Source organism: Myodes glareolus, chromosome 18, assembly GCF_982192425.1.
Source record: "Myodes glareolus chromosome 18, mMyoGla1.1, whole genome shotgun sequence".
Taxonomy (NCBI): Eukaryota; Metazoa; Chordata; class Mammalia; order Rodentia; family Cricetidae; genus Myodes; species Myodes glareolus.
In genome coordinates this window covers 7,210,065-7,224,054 of record NC_142043.1, presented here as the reverse complement: position 1 = coordinate 7,224,054, position 13,990 = coordinate 7,210,065, and the positions used below count along the sequence as shown (strand labels likewise).

The 13,990-nt window shown below is 45.7% G+C and overlaps 1 pseudogene; it reads left to right on the top strand.

Moving 5' to 3' along the window:
• Positions 1-1,185: 1,185 nt before the first annotated feature.
• LOC148119058 (uncharacterized protein NKAPD1 pseudogene) lies at positions 1,186-2,152 on the top strand (annotated as a pseudogene).
• The last annotated feature ends 11,838 nt before the right edge of the window (positions 2,153-13,990 follow it).

Genomic DNA, 13,990 nt, shown 5'->3' with positions numbered 1-13,990 from the left:
AAAATACATGAATGAAAAAGTAGAACATTAGAAGAGCAATTGTTAAGGTGTACATTAAAGCATCATCCTCTGCAGGGTTATAGATTTGAGTAGTTGAGACTGGGTTGCTGTAGAATATTTTTTATGACATGTCACATTTGTTTATGTTGTGGAATATTTGTTTAATGATGCAAAGATGTGTTGCATTTCTTTATGTTGCACTTGATTAACTCTGTGAAGCTATGTTACTCTGCCATATAAAACACCCAATTGACATAATAAAGAGCTGAACAGCCAATAGTGAGGCTGGAGGAATCATAGATGGGGTTGGCAAGTAGAGGGAATAAATAGGAGAAAAAGAAAGAAGAAAATATCTCAGAGTTAGAAAAGAAGGAGAAGAGGACATCAGGGGCCAGGCAACCAGCTACACAACAAGTCGTGGAGTAAGAGTAAAGAAAAGGATACAGAAATAAAGAATGGTAAAAGCCCAGAGGCAAAATGTAGACAGGATAATTTAAGAAAAGCTGGCTAAGCGTCTGATGGAAGCAAATGCAGAGAACCACAGCGGAGCACTGGGCTGAGCTCCCAAAGTCCAGTTGAAGAGAGGGAGGAGTGCGAATATGAGCAAAGAAATCAAGACCATGATGGGGACACCCACTGAAACAGCTGAGCTAATGGGAGCTCACCAACTTCTACCTAACAGTGAGGGAACCAGCGAAAGACCAAACTAGGCCCTCTGAATATGACTGACAGTGGTATGGCTGTGGCAGACTGTGGGGCCATTGGCAGTGAGACCAGGATTTATCCCTACTGCTTGTTCTGGCTTTTTGGAACCCATTCTCTCTGGAGGGATACCTTGTTCAACCTAGATATAGTGGGGAGTGATGTGGGAGTCCCCTCTGTGTGCTGTGGTTAACATTAATGAATAAAGAAACTGCCTTGGGAAGCTGCCGCCTTTTCTCTCACCCCACCACGCGAGGCTGCAGCGCACAATTAAAGAATGTCACGGGTTCCACTGGGGAAAGTCCTCCTGAGGAATGTCATCTGGCATACGGATGCTCACAATAAATATTTCTTTGTGTAACAGACCTGGCTGTCCTGGAACTCACTTGGTAGGCCAGGCTAGCCTCCAACCCCCTGAGATTCACCTGTCTCTGCTTTCCAAGTGCTGGGATTAAAGGCATGCACCACCACCTCATGGATTCAGGAGGAGTCTGACATGTGGAAAATCAGAGAACTAGAGAAGCAAATGGAGGATGCTTACTGGGGGACCAGAAGGAACATGGTACTCAGCAGCTCAAGTCTGATGAGAAGTGATGGTTTTGATGAAGAAAGTCAGAGAAACTACTGGAGGCCAAAAATGAAATTTCTGGGGCCCTGGAAGATGATTTTCTTAAGGCTAAATCCTGGAACAAGAAGTTATATGAGTATGAATCCAACATGCCAGACAGATGGGGTCACAGTGGTTATAAAGAGTTGTATCCTGAAGAGTTTGAAACAGACAGTAGTGACCATCAGGACATTACCAATGGGAAAAAAACATCTCCCCAGGTAAAAGAATCTGTCCATGAATCCCGCAAACATAAGAAGTCAAAGAAATCCCATAAAAAGAAGCAGAAAAAACGGTCCCACAGAAAAACAGAAGAAAAACAAAAAGGAAGCTATGGACATAGCAGCAGATTCCTCAAGTGAGTTCTCAGAAGAAACTGGAGCTTCTAGTACCAGGGAAAGGAAGCAACCACACAAGAGCAAGAAAAAATCCAGGAAAAAGTCTCCTAAAAAATCTTTACCTTCAGTGGGAGAAAGGGCTACTTCCCAGTCAGATGATTCAGCAGCTAGCAGTTCTGAGGAAATTGAGGAACGAGACACTAAGAAAACCAAAAGGAAAAAGAAAGAGAAAAGTGTTCATGTTCCTGTGGTTAGCCCTGAAGTACAGGAGAGGACGAGCAAGCGCAGGAATTGGAAAGTGGCTACGGATGCAAGGTCTGCTGAAAGCTCAGAAGATGACTAAGTGGGAAAGCAGCCGTCCTGCTTCCCACGGACTCTGGTTGTCTGCAGCTCTTAATAGTGGGGTTTGCTAGTGGCTCCTTCAGCACAGGAGTCGGAGGTCAGAATTGTCCTACCACAGATACCTTTTTTCCTATTTCAGATTGTTAATCTCCATCCCCTTTTGTTGTTAATAGGGAATATGGTATTTCGTTAAGGTTTCTTGAAGAGATTATTTTTTGCCATTAATCACTTAGGGTAGAATATCTATACAGCAAATTAAAGAACCCAGAAAGCTGAAATCAGTAATGACCTGGGTACACCAATTGGAATGTTGGATTTGGGGGAATCAAGGGTCTGGGATGAAGAAAGGATTGAAGTAGTGCTAGATAGAATAGTTTGAAAGGAAAACTTGCTATTTATACAGCTTTGGTGCTTTGATTCTTCTATAGTTGGGCCCTACAGGTATCTAATTTACTTAGTGTGGAAATGGATATAAGAACAAACCTTTTCCCTTCATGGTAGGATCCACAGATGACGGCTAAGTAATGTAGGGTTTTCTGCCTAATTTCCCTGCTGGTCAGGGTCTACAGCGACATTTAGTATAACCCAAATATAACAGTAACTGGATAGTAATTGGTTTTCTAGTTCCATTGCTTTATATTGCCTGAAATAGGCTTGTGTTTGAAATTATTTGTTCAGTTGCCCTGTATATCAAATGGTAAGAATTAGTAAGTAGTCACATTGCCAATGATGTTTTCAAAGAGATTCGGGGCAACAGCCATCTAAATGGTGTTTTAGATGGTGTTTTTTTTTTGTTTTGTTTTGTTTTGTTTTTTGCTAAGTTGGGGATTGAGCTGAAGGCCTTGCATATACTAGGGAAGTGCTCTACCACTGAGCCATACCCCCAGCCCTGTTGTTTTCCTTGATTTTTGTTTTGTTTTGTTTTTCGAGACAGGGTTTCTCTGTATCTTTGAAGCCTGTCCTGGAACTAGCTCTTATAGACCAGGCTGGCCTCGAACTCACAGAGATCCGCTTGCCTCTGCCTCTCAAGTGACTGGGATTAAAGGCATGCCCCACCACTGCCCAGCTTGCTTGTTCATTTATAATTCTATTAATGAATTTTTGTTTCCCTGAAATCAGATGAATCAATTCCAAAATGAAACACACTCTCAGGGACATACCAGTCTGACTTTGTGTTATGATTATCAAGAACATATTATTTCCCCCTGCTATACTGTGATCCTGATAGTAAAAGAAACCAAAATACTGCTGAAAAGTGGCTGGTAGCTGACTTTTCATAAGAGGAAAGATAAGTGAGGGTTTTTGTGTTTGAGGTTGTCACGTTTGGTACTGAGTAGAAAGCACAACAGCTCAGACCTAAGACTGGGTCATGGTTCTGCCACTGATTGATGAGTTCAGTTAACCTCCAGGCCTTACTTCTGCAGGTGTAATACAGAAATACTTCATGGTTAGCATGAGACATCAGCAATAGAACACTACTATGCTGACATCCCATGAAGTTGCATTTAATAGTTTAACTAAATTTGTGCTCTTTATGGAACATACTTCTAATAAACTGCTGGTTTTTAAAATACACAGTTGGCCAGATGTGCCCTAGCCCTTGATTGAGAGCAGGTGCTACCTTTTGGGATATTGAGACTTTGGTACCCAAATGCTTATGTTCCATGATACGCTTTTGTTTCTTGGGTTTAATGGAGGTTAATGGGAGGAGAGTCTAGTTACTACCTCATAACCTTGAAGAAGTGAAATCTTTGTTGGAAGAAGTTTTGTGAGACAGCAGTACTGATTCTAAGCATGGTCTCAGGAAGATGGTCCTGCAGAATAAGGCACTTGAAGCTGGTTTTGTTTGTATCTTGACCTTTACTGTCCTCCCATACTAACAGGCTTTTCTATTCCCCAAGGAATGCACATTTTGCCTGATGTGCAAAATGTGCATTTACACTTCTCCAACCATGTTCATCTTTTCTCGGTCACATAAGCAATAAAATTGTTTTCTGTTCTAAAAAAAAAGAAAGAAAGAAAGAAAGAAAGAAAGAAAGAAAGAAAGAAAGAAAGAAAGAAAGAAAGAAAAAGAAACTGCCTTGGTCTGTTGATAGGGCAGAACTTAGGTAGGTGGTGAGGACTAGACTGAATGCTGGGAGAAAGAAGGGTGGAGTCAGAGAAGTCATGGTTCCGCCACCAGAGATAGACATGCTGAAACTTTGCTGGTAGGCCACGACCTCGTAGTGATATACAGATTAATAGAAATGGGTTAAACTAAGATGTTAGAGTTAGCCAATAAGAAGCTAGAGCTAATGGCCCAAGCAGTGATTTAATTAATGCAGTTTCTGTGTGATTATTTCGGTTCTGGGCGGCTGGGACGAACAAGCAGTTCCTTGCAACAGGGGAGGGACTTGGCCCTACCTCAAGCAATGTGCTAGACTTTGTTGACTCCCCATAGGACGCCTTACCTCTCTGGGGAGTGGATGAGGGATGGGATCGAAGGTGGGGGTGGGTGGAGGTGGAGGGAGCAGGAGGAGGCAAAGGAGTAGGAAATAGATTTGGCATGTAAAGAGAGAAAAGATAACATTTTAAAAATTTAATTAAAGAAGAAAAAATTCTAGCTAGAAATAAGTCAAATTAAGGTTAACATAAGAAAGAATACGTCTCCATGTGATTGTTTGGGGGCTAGGTGGCAGGCCCCCCAAAAGAATAAAGAGGAAAAACATACACCACTGGGTGGCAGCACTGCTTGGGATGTCATAAAATCTTCTGAATGATGGGCACACTGACCGATGTAGGCCCCCAGGAGTAGGCTCTACGAGTTACACCTGCCTCCATTTCCAACCTGAGCTCTCTAATCCTTCAGGACGTGAACAAGCCACGCCTCCAGCTACAGCCACCAATCACAGAACTGCCCACCTGCCATGCCTTCCTTCACAAGGGACTGCTGTCCCCTACACCCAGTCAGAGAAAACAAACACAGGGCAAAACTTTACCAATGACTCTCCTGGTGGTTAAAAATAGAACGATGGTTTGTATCAGATTAAAGTGCACTAAAAGTTAGAAAACCCAAAGAGAATCCTGAAAAATGGGCACTTGTCACCCAAACTTTGTAGAACTCCTCTAGGAGTTGCTTTGGCAACAGGTATTACAGCTTATGTTTCCGTATTTCCATACAGAAATTCCACATCTGGAAAGTTATCTGAAGGCTATAACAAAGTATATGGGCAAAGTTGTATAGACGTTTGTGATTTGAACAAATAAAGACTGAAGAAGTTGAATCCTGTGGTCACAGAATGGAATAGCATCATAGAGTCATTGAACAGGAGTATTGGAATGTATTTCCTGAAGCAGGGCAGGCCTGTGACCTCTGAAAGCACTCAGGAAGAGAGACAGTTGAATCTCTGGGAGTTCAAGGCCAGCCTGGTCTATGAAGCCAGGGGTATGAGTAAGACCCTGTCTCTAAGTAAATAAATAAATAGAAAAAGAGAAAGAGGTTTTCTGACAGGGAAATGTCTTTTATTTATTCAGAGAAAAACTACATAAGAGACATGCATGACACCACTCTGTAAAGATCCTATGATGTAACAGGGATGGGAGAGGAAGCTTTCCTTTGGACATCTGAGACTGCCCCCTCAGCACCTCCCTCGCAGCCCAGTGGCCTTTGGCTATTGTATAATTCCTGAGAGGCATTGCTTTTGTTTTGTTTTAAGAAAGGGTCTGATATTTTAATCCCACTGGCCTTAAAATTTATGACTATACTTTTATAAATAAAACATGCTTTGGAAACAAGAACGGTGCTTTCAACTTAGAAACAAAAAGACACATGTATCTCAACTGCACATCAACCAATTAGTATATTGCATGACAGAAGAAAGAAAACATTGAAAAGATTTTTCAGAATACAGAAGATGACTCTTAAGTAAGAGAGATGAGAGGTATAATCATCTCTTAGCTGCCCTGCAATAAACAAAAGTCTAAGTTTTGCAATGTGGCCACAGCCATCAGAGCAGTCAGTGTGGAGCTAGCCAACAGCCAGCAGGTGCCCCGAGTCTTCTGACACTCTGGGCACAGGGCAGCTGTGTGGACTGACCGCTGGTGCCCACGGCTGCAGTGACAGGAAGCATGAGCTCAACTATCCTGTGCCCTGGGTGTAGCCATTCTACCACCCAGGAGACCCTTGGCCTCTGGGATCCGAGGCTGGGAATTTTGTGTCTGGCCGTCCCTTCCATGCACTTAGTCTGCGCTCAAGTGAATGCATAGGGTGCAGCTTCGCTCTGGGGGAGGCTGGGGAGGCTGGTGCCCTGGCCACTTCTCAGTACCACTGCTCTCGCTGCCCGGCCTTTCTCTAGGAGTGGGCATGGGCAGGTGTCTATTTATCCAGAGATCACAACACCACCCGCACCTGGGACAGATGGGCTGTCTGCCTTCACCAGCCAGCCTTCCCTTTCTCATTTGGTGGTCTGTGTGCAAGCTGTGTATTCTCATTTTCTGTAATAACCAGGCTTGGGCAGACTGTAAGCGACAACACTGTAAAGATTTGTTCAGTATTCCTCGCCAGTGAGAAATACAAAATAAGAACTGCATTTTGATTCAAGAATAAATTTGCCCACAGCATTCGGAAGGTTAAAACTCTTCTGTCTCTGGAGTTGAGCTCCCCACACTGCAGGAACAGTAGGGGTGATGGGGGCAGGCCTGGCCTCTTCAGTCCCAGGCAGGCAGCAGAAACAATGGAGCTGTCAGTGCGGCCCTCCCTGCTGTGCCCAGCCAATTTGCTCGGATCTGAAGCAGAAGCCTTGCTCCTGGAGGTGTCCTCCCAGCCTGCTTTGCTTTTCTGTTTGCTGGGGCTTTGGGAAGAGCTGGGGCAGAGGGTGCCTGCTTAATTCCTAATTGTATAGAGCAGCTGATTGGTGCCGGCTTGGCTTCTGGAACAAATGAAGCATCGCAGACGTCCTTATTGCTTGCTTGCTTACTTAATTGAAAATTTAACAGATGTCAATTGTGACACACAAACACTTTCTCCCTAAGTGAGGGATTAAGACAAATTTCATTTTCCACCTGGCACCAAAACCACACTATAATGTAGATTGAAAACCCTTTTCTGCTAGAGAAGAAAGAAGCAAAGGAAGGAAGGAACCGTTTTGATTAAGAATCCTGTAATAACAGAGGGAAATGTTCAGGGGCATTGTCCTGGACAGCTTTGTCTGTTTAAACCCGACAGCTTGGCTTATGGTGCCACCTAGTGGAGATGAGGTAGATTTCGCAGGACTGTGGTATCCCCTAGGGGCTTGATCCTAAGGCTGTTTCCTGTTGGATGAGTTACTAGCTAGTTCTGTAACCTGTTGCAAAAGGTCACCCACTCTTAAGGACAGGATCCTCAGCTAAATGGAATTTTTTGTGGTTTATTCTTTTTTGTTATTTTTTTTACATTTGTTCTGTGTGTGTGTGTGTGTGTGTGTGTGTGTGTGTCCGCGCACGTGTGCACATAGGAGTCTGCTCCTACAAAGTTAGTTAGCGTTCCTGGATATCCTCAAGGCCAAAGGAAAGTCAGATGAAAGAAAGAGAAGACAGGGTAGAATAGGAAGGTCTGTCTGGTCACGCCGAAACAGCCAAACAGTTAAGAGGTTTTTTTTATTTTATTTTTTTATATAAAAGCAGAACAAAGCACAGCGCAGATGTCAGTCAGCGTCTAACCACACGACCTTCCTGTCCCTGAGGGAGCAGCCTCCTAACTGACACACGCTTGCTGCTCGGGAGCAGCCTTGTTTTCCATCTTGAGGTTCCTGAGGTTTGTTGTCTACTAAATAGAGTGTTCTTTTCTCATGGGCTAAAGCAGACGCCTCTCACAGCTCTCAAGGATATAGGAAAAAGCAGAGCAGGCAAACTTGAGCTCAAATGACTTCATTAAGTCAGAAATGACTCCAGATGAAAACTGAGTCACACGCGGGCTCCCACACGTGTGTTTGTGTGTATTCGTAGGAGAGCGTGTAAATGCTAGAAGACAACTTGCTGGAGCCAGCTCTCTACTTCCACCATTGGGTCCCAGAGATCGAAGTCTGGTCATCTGACTTGCAGAGACCAACACTTCCATTTTAACCATCTGGCCTGCAACTTTTTTATTTAAAAAAAAAAAATCGTAGTAGCCCAGGCTGACCTTGAAATCCTTGTGTAGCTGAAAATGGCCTTGAAATTCTGGTCCTTCCGCCTCCACCTCTCCTGTGCCGGGATCGAACCCAGGGTGCATCAGGCAAACAGTCTGCTGACTAAGCCACATGCCCAGTCTCCTGCGCCCCTGTGAGGTTGTTGAGCCTGTAAAGTAGAAGGACAAGCACTGACACCACGCTAACAAGCATGAACAACTTTGTTTACTTCCGCCTTTGGGGACAGTCCTGGACTGGGAGGCACGCTTTCCAAAGCATTGGAAAGCTATAGCAGGGCAGATGGGAGTTCCTCTTAAAACTGGACAAATGATGGGGAGCTGTGGGGGTTGCGGTAGAACAGACAATGCTTACCTCCTTCAGCTGCCAGTAACCGGGGATTTGATCACATCGTCCTGTTAAGGAAACCGACTGCTGGTGAGGGCCCAAAGTTCCGCAGGCACCGCCCCAGTGTGTTAGTACATGGTGGTTGGGAGCCGCCAGAACAGTCATGGCCATGAGAAAGGTGGGGGCCAGGAGCTCAGTGCTGACCTCGGGATGCGGGGGAGAACTTGGGAATTCAGGAGCAGGAGAGAAGGAGAACTGGAGTCACCATTTTCCTAGCACTGAGTGGAGAAGCTCAGCCTGGTGGTGCCTGGGTGTGGCCTCCGCCTCTTTTTCTAGCATCCTTGTCCCTGAAGTCTACAGGCTCCTCTGCTGAGGGCCCGCAAGACCCAGACTGTCATCAGAGAGCGTCAGACCCTGCAGCCACGGTCTCTTCTGTCCTCGTTGGCCGTAAGGAGAGGAAGGTACCATTCTGGCTCTCCTGACAGTTAAGGCGGGATTCTCTAAAGGTGTTGTGACAAATATGGCAGGTGTGGCAGTGAAGTCTGTAACCTCAGCAATTAGGAGTCTAAGGCGGGAGGATCTTCAGTTCAAGGCCAGCTTGGGCTTTAGGGTGAGTTCAAAGCCAGCATGAATTGAGACCCTGTATCCATATAAAAGGTTTATTATTCTCAGACTGGGGGTAACTCGGTGCTATGACACTTGTATGGTATGAATAAGGCCCTGCAGCAGCAAGAGGATCATTCTAGAAGGTCACAATAGTGACCCAGGCAAGAAGGTCAGGCTGCAGAGGAGCAGCCTAGACTAGGATGCACGGAGTGGGGGATGGAAAGGGGAGCATGTGCTCATGTATCCACTGTGCAGGAAGAAACAGATGCAACTGTAGGGAAAGGCAAAGGTGTGGTCACCAAATCAGCCTAGTCAGCTCTTGACCACAAACTTCTGAATGAAGCCCTAGCCTAGTCTGGATGCTAGGGGATATACACAACAAAGCCAGCCATAGGACCCTCCCTATGGGAGCAAAAGGTGGTAGGTCTGCAGTCACGTGACCCATAGGAGTCTTATGGCTTCAGTTGCTGTGACAAAACGCCATGACCAAAAGCAACTTGGGAAGGAGAGGGTTTTGATCATTTTACATATTACAGTTTAAGTAATCGGGGCAGAAGCTCAAGGCAGGAACCTGGAGGCAGGAGCTGAAGCAGAAACCATAGATGAGTGTTGCTTACTGGCTTGCTCCTCAAAGTTTATTCAACCATTGTGCACTTATAGCATCCAGGACCATAGCCCATGGATGGCACTACACAGGGATCTGGACCTTCCCATGCCAATCGCCAACCAAGAAAATGCATCACAGGCTTGCCTACTGCTGTGACATAATGCTCTTGTACACTGCAAAGATTTGTCACTTATATAGGTTTAATAAAATACTGATTGGTCAGTAGCCAGGCAGGAAGTATAGGACAGCTACCAAACTAAGAGAATTTTGGGAAGAGGAAAAGCACAGAGATGCAGTCTCAAGCCAAATGCAGAAGAAGCAAGGCAAGAATGACTTACTGAGAAAAGGTACCAAGCCACGTGGTTAAATAGAGATAAAAATTATGGATTAATTTAAGTTGTAAGAGCTAGTTAGTAATAAGCATGGGCAATAGGCCAAACAGTTTATAATTAATATAAGCCCTTGTGTGTGTTTCTTTGAAACTGGACATCTGTGGGACCAGTCCATCTACAGTCCTTACAGTCCAACCGCTGGGAACATTTTCTCAATTGAGGTTCCCTTTTCCCAGATGACCATTTGTGTCAAGTTGATGTAAAGTTAGGCAGCACAATAGACAAGTGTGAGGAAGTTTGTTCCCATGAACTGACGATCCACACAGGACTCTCACTTTGCCCTCTGCAGTATAATGCCCCACACTGATGTTCCATGACGTTGAAATAGAGACTGGGGGATCTGTAGTGCTCTCCATACAGTTGGCTTATAGGTGACCTTACATTCTAATGCAAAAAATGATTCTTTGAGGTCAGCTACTTTCCCACCCTACTATTATCTACATGGAGCTCATCTAGGGGGACTGTGAGGAAATCTGGGGCCCTGTTTGTGAACCTCATGTAGCCTGCTAGTCTCAGTCTAATACCTGCCTTAAAGGACATTAACAACTGTGTCTCACGCATGCGTCAGTGCACATTTTAAACCACATCCACACGGCTGGGGCAGAAGGAGCTCAGCAGTGAGGCACTAACCACAAGGAAGAGGCAGTGCTGCAAACAAGCAGGGAAGCAGCAGGGCACAGGCGTCCAAAGCGCAGTGAGGTGAGCCTGCATACGTGAGGAGACAGACCCAAGATGTGGGTTCAGAGTTCAGGTAGAGCAAAGGAGGCAGACAGTGTTAGACCTGGCTAAGGAGCCCGTTGGTACCAGGGACAGAGTGGCAGCAGGCATAGAAGGCTTAGAAAGATTTCTAACACTGTTTTAAAATACTAGTGTCTACTTTGTGTGGAGAGAGCGCTATGCACATCTCGTCAGAGTTCAGCTGTGGGAGTCTGTCTTCACGATGTGGGTTCTGGGGGTGGAAGTCGAGTTGTTTGACTTGGCAGCAAGTGTCCCTAACTGATGAGCCATCTTCCTCATCCTGTGTTGCTTTAATTTTTTGAGACTCATGCTCCAAGCTAACCTCATCAAAGTTACCCTGCAGCTGAGGATAATCTTAAACTTCTGGTCCTCCTGCCTCCACTCCCTTCATGTTGGGATTGCTGGCATGGGACACCGCACCTGGATTTTATTAGTAACTTCTTACAACAATATGTTGAGATCATAATAGGAGATCTCCAGTCCTCAGAGATGCAAATAAGTAAACGAATGTAGTAATGAGTGACTTGAAAGTTTCATTGTTGCAGTCAACATAATCCCTAAAGGGAGGAAAAGAGAAGCCCCATGAGCAAGCCTGGCACCACCTTCAAGGCCCAGACACTCAAACAGATGGGGTGTGCTCTGCCTTAAGGGCAGTGCTGAGGGGCTGGAGAGGTGGCTCGTGGGGTGATTGCTGTGAAAGCATGAGGCTCCGAGTTTAGATCCGCAACTCCCAAGAAGAAAGGCAGACCTGGTGACTCACACCTGTCATCCTATCCTAGAGAGGCAGAGACAGGACGGTCCCTAAAGCTCTCTGCCAGCTGGTCCTACCGAATCGTGCTTGCCTCAAAACAGGAGAGAGAGACAAGGGAATGTTGAAACACACCTGAACGCATATATACAATATATAACTAAGAAAGAGACAGGGAGAGAATTATTGAGACAGGGAGGAAAACTTAATGAGGTTTGAGGATTCGCCTGCCAAACTGAGCCAGTGAGGTGGGCTTTCTCAGCAGTGTTGTGGCCCACAGAAAAAGTCCTTGTTTGTCAGAAATGCTCAAACACTTGGAGAGGGTGGTTCTGCAGTTCAATACCTGTGGAGGGTTGGATAAAAATGGCCCCCATAAGCTCATATAGTTAAATGTTTAATAATCAAGGCACTACTTAGAAGGATTAGGAGGTGTGGCCTTGTTGGAGGCAGTGTGTCACTAGGGGTTTCAAAAGCTCTTCTGTGTGTGCAGACCTCCACACGCACACATGCGCGCACATACACACAAGCGTCTCTGTCTCTGGCTTCCCTGCCCCCCCACACACACACAGATCAGAGTGTAGAACTCTCAGCCCCTTCTCCAGCACTGAGCCTGCTTGCCTGTCACCATGCTTCCTGCCATGATGATTGTGCACTAAGCCTCTGAACTATAAACCAGCCCCAGTTAAATGCTTTCTCTTATAAGATTTGCCATGGTCATGGTGTCTCTTGACAGCAACGGGACAGTGACTAAACCAGAAGAACTTTTCCTTTGGAATTTGGCATTATCTCATAGTTGTTAAATCCTAGTCTGACAAAGTTCTTAGGAGCAGGCCAGGAGCATGGCCCCTCTAATCCTCTCAGGGCTCAGAGCACTTTATCGCCCCCTGCTGGAAAACCGTAAGAAAAAATTTACAGCTGATTCAAGTGAGGTTTTGCCATAGGACTGACTGTTTGCCCTGCTGTTAGGCACACTGAAAGCATCTTTTCTTCCTGTCAAACACACAGACTTCTACTTGCCCACAAGGCAGAACAGCGGAAGCTGTGTGTATCTTTCTATTGGAAATAACCACAATCAAAGGTAGAATAAATATCATGGTAGCTTTGATGTCACCGGGAAACTGTAGTAACATCAGTGCCTGGGAAACGGCCACACGGCGAGCTGTCTTAACTGACTTTCTAGGCTGTAGCATGGAGAGGGGAAACTGAGGTAGAACACAGGAACTCCACGGATTAAAGAAGCAAGGCGGTGAGTCCAGGGAGCTAGTGACAAGGACAGAGTGTCCGTGAGACCATCGCTATACAGCGAAGTTCCCAGAGAGATGAAAAGTGTCCTGCAGGTAGTCAGCAGACTGTGAGGAGCTGGCCCTGCAGAGGAAGGCCCACCTAAGGGGCCAGTGCCTCGTCTCTCATCGCTGAATGAGCCTGAGCTTCTGCCGAGGGAGCTGTGGTGGCAGATGCAGAACGCTGTGAGCCCTGCCGAGACTTCCGAGCTCTCCACTTCACCCGCTGAGATGGGCAGGGATGACGGCATACACCTGTAGTTCACGTACACCTGCAGTCCGCATACACCTGCAGTCCACGTTTTGGGGTACTGAAGCTGACATCAAGTTCAAGGCCAGCCTGAGCTCCAGCGAGACCCGCTCCAAAAGCAAAAATGACAAATTTTATGTTTTGTATGTGTGTGTGTGTGTGGTGTATGTATATTTGCTCCAAAAAAAGTTGCTGCATTGTAGATAATTGGCTTGTTGGCCAACAATAAGATAATGTATTGTATTAACTTTTCCTTGGGAGACATGAACAAATGTCTACTCACCAGAATGGAACAGCAATAACAGACTAAAGCAAGGACTATATCCAAGTCTAACTTGGTGAATGGATGAGTTTACTGGGCTTCCTTATGGGAACACAGTGAAGGGTTACTTAGAGGACCATGGGTGACCCCCATACAACTGCATCCCCACAATACACCCCATCGTGGACGATGACTTTGTGGAAGCTGCACTCTGGACAGGACCCCCACCCTGTTACCCATCCTCTGCCTGTGCACTGTGCACTCCAGCATCTGCCGAGATCACCTGCAGCCTGGGAATGGACCAGGACAGAACAATGCTGGAATCCCAGCTGAGGGTCCTGCACCCTGAAACACCCCACCCATTCTCCTGAGCCATACCGACAACACCACCACCCAGGCCTGCCTAGCATGATATTGGACATTTTGTTGCCATGGCTACCAGGTCATTGTTATCTCTGATTTAAGACGTTGGTAGAACTGATCTTGTTATTCCCATAGGAAAAGCCTACTACAACATTATCACAGGGTTAAATTTAAAAACTTAGAACAGTAGCACATGGCAGAGGGAGGGGAGAAATTAGCAATATGCGTGGTGGCCTAATGTGATATAGAAATATAAAGACATGTCGGAGAAAGCCTGAGTCCAGTTAA